The 6598-nt window shown below is 46.9% G+C and overlaps 1 pseudogene; it reads right to left on the reverse strand.

Annotated features, from left to right (window-relative positions):
* Nucleotides 1-835: 835 nt before the first annotated feature.
* LOC150000893 (choline kinase alpha pseudogene) lies at nucleotides 836-2126 on the reverse strand (annotated as a pseudogene).
* Between the last annotated feature and the right edge of the window lie 4472 nt (nucleotides 2127-6598).

Below are 6598 nucleotides of genomic sequence, written 5' to 3' on the forward strand. Positions count from 1 at the left end.
TCCCAAAGGATCGGTAACAAATTTCACAGCTATGCTCTATCCATGTCCCCACACGTCACATACAGGCTGCTGGTTCCCACCAGGATGGCGCTGGGTGTGTCTGGAATCAGGGAGGGCAGGGACAGCTGGCCAATGCCAGCCCCGGCCAAGGCTTCTGGCTCCCCGTCTGGCACTCCAGGGTTCCAGGGACCCTGGGGTAGCCAGTCCTGTACAGAGCCGCCAGCTCCAGGCTGGACAGAGTTGTGGAGGAGGAAAGGCTGCAGAGTGGGAGACAAAAGCCGTCCTCCATGCAGGGAAGGCAGAGGGGAGGCAGGTGTCTCTGCACCCCCACGCTGCCCCAGCCCTGAGGTCAGGGTCAATAAAGCACATTCAGTGAGGAGGCGGGCATGGCAGGGAGGGAGACTGGTCCACACAACGGAACACACAGCAGGTGCCGGGAGCTGCGTTCACCGCACGGAGACAGCGGCTTGCTCCTGGCGTGTGCGGTCTGTGGTCTCAAGCGTCAGCCACTGGGACCAAAGGGTGGAAGAGCAGCTTCTGGAGACAGGCCACAGGCCACCCCCGGCCACGTCAGTCTGTCCTGGCCCCACCACCCTCGGTAGTGAGCCCACAGCCAGCCTGGCGCAGTGCTCCCCAGCAGGGTAATGGAGTCCGGTAAGAAATGAGCATCAACCAGAAGCGCCCATGCTAACATGCTGGCTGCCCGCAGGTCTGCCCGCCAGCTCAGGCCTCCCTGGACTACAGGAAGCGGAGCGGCCACGCTATTGCACTACGCTGTGTTTCTGCTGCCCGAGTTCACGTCGGAGCCTAGCGGAGTCGTAAACAGGATAGGAAATAAATGTTCTCAGTTTAATACAGTCTTTCGTATCACACACATCCGGGTGCGGCAGCGAGGCATCCTAGCTTCTTGCCGCGGGGACAGCAGTCGGAGCAGAGGGCCTCACCGGTCGGCCGCGCCAGGCAGTCCAGGGATGGAGTGTATCAAGTCCTCCTGGCGGTCACAGCCCCAGCTTCCTCTTCTGGTCGAAATAGGCATCAAACCTCGCCTGGGCATAGCCCATGTAGCCAAACTCAATGGATGAGATCTTGGCCTGTACGTTGGACCAAAGTCCCCAGAAGAAATGGGACGCAACGGCAAACCTGTTGACTTCAACCAGCATTTCTTCCATAATGACCTTTTCTTCACTACTGAGGTTTTCAAATTCATTTGGGAATGCAGCCAAGTAACTGGAAATAAAATGGAGCTGTTGCTTCCTGGTGGGGAATTTTTGGATGTTCGCTTTGAAAAAAGGGTATTTTTCATAGGTGTAATCGTACATCCACTCGCAGAAATGGTTCCCAGTGTCGAATCCCCTGTAATTATAGCTGCTGTATTCAAAGTTGATGAGCATCAGTTTCTGCTTCTCAGAATCCTCTCTCCCTTCCAGCAGTAAGATGTTCCCTTCTTGACAGTCGTTACGACAAAATACAACCGGAGAAGGCGTGGATTCAAGCAATGATCTCGGGTTTTTCAGTTCCAAAAGCAGGTTGTAACTGAGGAATCTGTGGAGCTGCTTCGCTTTGGTCTCCCCGGTAAATTTAATTCTCAGCACTTGATTTAAATATTTTTCCATTGTTCCAAAAAGCCATTTGGGTTCCTTATTGAATGGCATTTTCATACCATGAAATGTGGCCATCCTCTCAGCTATTTCTGCAGAAATAATGCGGCAAACTTAATTCTTCAGTGTCTAGTCGCCGGCTCGGGATAAACTGTTCCAGGCGGCCCTGTGGGAAGATGCCGTAGAGCTTCGGCCCCAGCGACCTCTCTGCGAGAATGGCGAACATCACGCTCTCCAGAACCATGGCCTCAGCTCCTTGAAATTCATTTTCATTCTGAGCTTGTTCGGATCCCTCTTTATTACAGGACCTCATCTTTAAGGTCGCGCCCTACAGCCGCAGGAGCACTTTCCAAGGCTCGTCACCAACGGTGGCCACAGTGTCGGGTAAGGAGCACTGGAACAGCATGTTACTGAGGCCACCCCTGACGACACTGATGTGAAAGTGGTCCTCGCGGAGGCCCCGCCAGGCGCCGGGCAGGAACTCCTTGCACCACAGATAGGCCCGGCGCCGCGTCCGGGGCTCGGGGTGCTCGGCGGCCGGCGGCGATGGCGCGGGCAGCGCGAGCGGAGGCCGCTCGCCTGCGCGCAGACGAGCCGGCTGGGGGCTGCGGCGGTTGGAGGCGCGCCGGGCGGGCACCGGTGGGCGGCGGCGGCGACGCTCGGCTGGCCCAAAGCGTGGGTTTTGATGGGCAAGAGAAACGGCCGGGAATTCAGTTCCAGGTCTGCCTGTGGGCCCGCTCACAGCACAGCCCCGTGGGGGTCGTATGCAGTCCCAAGGAGACTTTGGTAATGAACTGACCGTGCTGGGTTGTGGGGGAATGTGTCTATGTGACTCATGAGATACAGAAGAGGGATCCAGTTTTCCTTCATTTCGTTTCACTGAAATCGTAAAACACTACTTTGAACACACGACAGTAACTTGTGTTTTTAAATATCAAAGTGACAATTTCAGTTGTTTCCAAAAGGGAAAATGGGGTTGAAGGGGGCAAGGCAAGAAAAAAGGACTCTAGAGAGACAGTTCTGGCCCTGAGAAAGGGAACCTGGAGGCTCGGGGTCTGTTCTGATTGAGTTTTGCTGAATGACGAGGGCAAGTCTCTTCGCCTTGTAAGGCCCCACTTTAGCCCTGGTGCCCCCCCCACCCCCAATAGTTGCTGAGACCTTGCTGAGTGCAGCCATCCCATTTTGCTTCATGTCCTGTGTGGTGTAGGTACTCTGCTTTCTGCCAGTTTCCTGGGGAAGAAAAAGAGGCTTAAAGAGATGAAATCACCTGCTTGCAGCCCGCCAGGAAGTACAAGTGCAGCCAGGATTGGAACCCTGGTTGGTCTTACTGCAGCAGGCTTTCTCTTTCCCCCAAGCTGTGCATGATCACCTGGGCTAATGCCACTTGTGCTGTAATGTTCTGGAGTTCTGTGGGCAAAGGGCTGTTCTGGGCCCTTTGTTTTAGGAAACTGTCATGTTCTTAATCCCTGAAAGTTTCGTACCCTGAAATTTACCAGACCCCTTCAAAAGGGTGAGATTTAGGTGTAGGAAGAAGGTAACATTTTGTTACAATTTCTTCCAGGCTCCTTCCCAACCCCCTTTTCTTTTCTTTTTTCTTTTTTCTCTTTTCTTTTCTTTCCTTTTACCACAGTTGAAAGTGTGTAACTAGTATAGGATCCTTTGCCCCATTTCTGGCTCCTAACTTAGGAATGTTAGCATTTCCAAAAGTTATTAAAATTCCTCAGGATCATCACTTTTAATTTCTGCAAAGTACTCAATCATACGGAGGCATCATCATTTACTGAATCAATCCCTGTTGTTTGCATTGACATTATTCCCAATTTTTCACTATTATAAACGATAGTACAAACCTCTTTGGGCATAGAGCATTTAAACATTTTTAGATTATTTCTTTACGATTGAGATCTCTATTTAAAACTTGTTGTTTATAAATATAAGGATGTTCTAGAAGGTTTAAAAAGCAAGCAAAATTTAAAGAGGGAAATAATGACAGTTATTATTATTAGCTAATACTTACACAGGGCTTTCTAGGTACCTGGAACTATTTTAAGCACTTAATATAAATTAATTGATTAATTCCCACAACTATGTGAGATTTATACATAAATATTTTTGGTATTTCTTGATTTTTTTTAGGAAAAAAATATTTGTTTAAAAGATATGAACATGTTTAAGACTCTTCAGACATGTTACCAAGCTGCTATTCAGAGATGTGGTAGCTGTTTATTCTCAAACCAGCAGGGTGTGAGCGTTCTTCTCTCTGCACTTTCACCAGCACACAGTTTTATTATTTTTAAATGTTTTTGAGTCGTGAGTGCTTTCTACTGCATGATTTTACCTCCAAGGACCCTTGAAACTGTGAGCTGGCCTGGCATAAATTTCTAACTGGTAAAAGCGCAGCAGCTACTTGTGGCAGCTACTAAAATGCTTGCCCGCTGCTGTGAGGAATTGGGGAGCTGAGCTGAGGAAAGGTGTGGGAGGCAGGAAAGAATGAGCATGCGTGCAGCCCTAGTGCCGTGCTGGCAACGGACTCTGAAATAGGGGCTCTTCCTTAGGGGGTGAGGCTCTCGTACCAGGCAGAGAAAGGTAAAGCTACCTGGCAAAGAGATTTCGTATTTGTGGTTCAGGGAGATGCCACAGGCATTTGACCCAGAAAATAAACACTCATCCTGAGTTGTAACAACAAAGAAATTTTTCTCTTTGAACCCCTGGAACCTAGAAGTCTCTGAGGAAGGAGGGAATGGGTGATAGAGAGAGTCCTGCTCTATTAGGTAGATACTGCATCTAAAATCCCCAATATCCATAAAGAACCAAGCATGATCCTGGAAACTCGAAGACATTCTAGGGACTTCCCATTAGTTTGATTAAAGGTCACAGATCTCTGTCTATCTCTCTTCTTCCCTTTTCTTCTCACCCTTTCTGCCCCATTCTCTGCTCCTTCCTTTCCCAAGCTTTATTGGATTTTTCACATTATAAAAGTAGTGCATATTTATTTTACCAGGTCAAACAATTCAGAGGTGCGTGAAGGAAGTATTAGTAATTCTACTCTATCTTCCCTTAATCCCACCCTCCCCAGATAATCAGTGTTCACACTTTGCTCTGTATTTTTACACACTTTTTTAAAATGCTTCTACAAATATTTTAAAAAATTTCCCCCTTTAAAAAAATAAAATAGTGGAACCAAACCTTTGTTATATTACTTGTTTTTCTAACTTAGAGATATATCAATGAAAATGCTCTAGATTAGGATATATAAATCTCAGTAAAATAATAATAGCTTCATACTATTTCTAGGTACCTGGAACTATTTTAAGCACTTAATATATATTAATTGATTAATTCCCACAACTATGTGAGATTTATAAATATTTTTGGTATTTCTTGATTTTTTTTTTTTAGGAAAAAAATATTTGTTTAAAAGATATGATCATGTTTAAGACTCTTCAGACATGTTACCAAGCTGCTATTCAGAGATGTGATAGCTGTTTATTCTCAAACCAGCAGGGTGTGAGTGTTCTTCTCTCTGCACTTTCACCAGCACACAGTTTTATTAGTTCATTGTATGGATGTACCATCACCTTGTTTGACTAGTCCCCCATTGAGGGACATGCAAATAATTTTCAAATTTGTTCTCCTTTATCCTCCCTCCTTCCCTTCCCCCGTCCCTGTACCAATTGAATTATAATAAATATCCTCACACATAATTCCTTTCATACAGGTGCTTATTTTTTATAGAACAGAGTTCCCCAAGTGGGATTATTGGGATAAGGGAAACATAAATTTTAATGTTCAGTACCCTGCCTTGCCTCTTTTAATTGTTCTTTGTTGAGCACTTTGCCTGTGTTATTTACTTTGGTGCTTGTGGAACCTGCGTGCAGTGGGCAAGGTGAAGGGCACTGCCTCTGCTTAGCAGGTGGGCCTCAGGGGGATGAAAGGATTGTCCAAGGTCACAGAGCCTTCGGATGGCCAAGCCTGTCTCAAAGCTCTGTCCCTATGAGGCGTGTGCTTGGTCTATTAAATCTCTCTGCTCCTCCCTGCTTTTATGTTTTGAAGGTCCCCTGGGGGAAGAAAAATAGGCTCTATCAGAAAAATGGCTGCATTTATTTAAAGGCGGTGATGATAATGATGAAGGGGATACCGGCGCCTAATTAAAGATTTGTCAAAGGAAAGAGAGAATAAGTTTCCTTACAGTTTGGAGCTGGGTTTTGAGGCCAGTTTTCAAGTTTGCGGAATACCCAGTGGCCCTGTCACCACAGGAGACACCACAGGAGATAAAGCAGGTCTCTGTCCTCTTCCCATCTTCTGCTTCTGCCTGCCTCCTGCCCCCAGCCCCGGGGCCTCCCCAGCCTAGTTCCTCACATTCAATGCCTGATCCTGTGTGAAGGACTGAAGCCTCTTGGGGATGCTCAGTTTCTAAGCAAAGAAAAATATGAGGCCCTTGGGGAAACAAGCCTGGATTCAACCCTGAGAAAAAACTGGGAAAGCAAATTTGCCTCCAGCCACGCTGCTCTGTCCTTCCCTCCCTAGATGAGGCCCAGTTTCTGTCCCCACCTTCACACCCTGTTTGTCCTTTGGGACCCTTCCCTGTCCCTCTGTCAAAATCTGTCCTCAGAAGAGAGTCTTCTATTAGTCTTTATACTTAGCATGACTGCCAGTCAGTTCTCTCCCCCTGGAGGATTTGCATTGTAAATATCTCTTTAGGAAAATATTCCTTGTTAAAGAATGAATCAATAGGTGAGGAAGGAATTTGGGGAGCAGGAGGCCTTTTTGCTGTTTCTGAGGTAGCTAACAGGGTGGCTAACATTTACTGAGTGCTGCTTTGTGCCGAACACTATTTAAGCCTCACATCCACTCTATGAAGCTGTTACCATCCCCGTTTTACTGAGGAAACTTAGGCACAGCATGGTTAAGCCACTAGCTCAAAGTCATATACAGTATCTTACCAATCTTGGTAAGTAATTATTGGTGTATTAATTGTAAGTGCACCATTATTTTATTTA

Source organism: Furipterus horrens, unplaced genomic scaffold (assembly GCF_987537825.1).
Source record: "Furipterus horrens unplaced genomic scaffold, mFurHor1.1.pri manual_scaffold_10, whole genome shotgun sequence".
NCBI lineage: Eukaryota > Metazoa > Chordata > Mammalia > Chiroptera > Furipteridae > Furipterus > Furipterus horrens.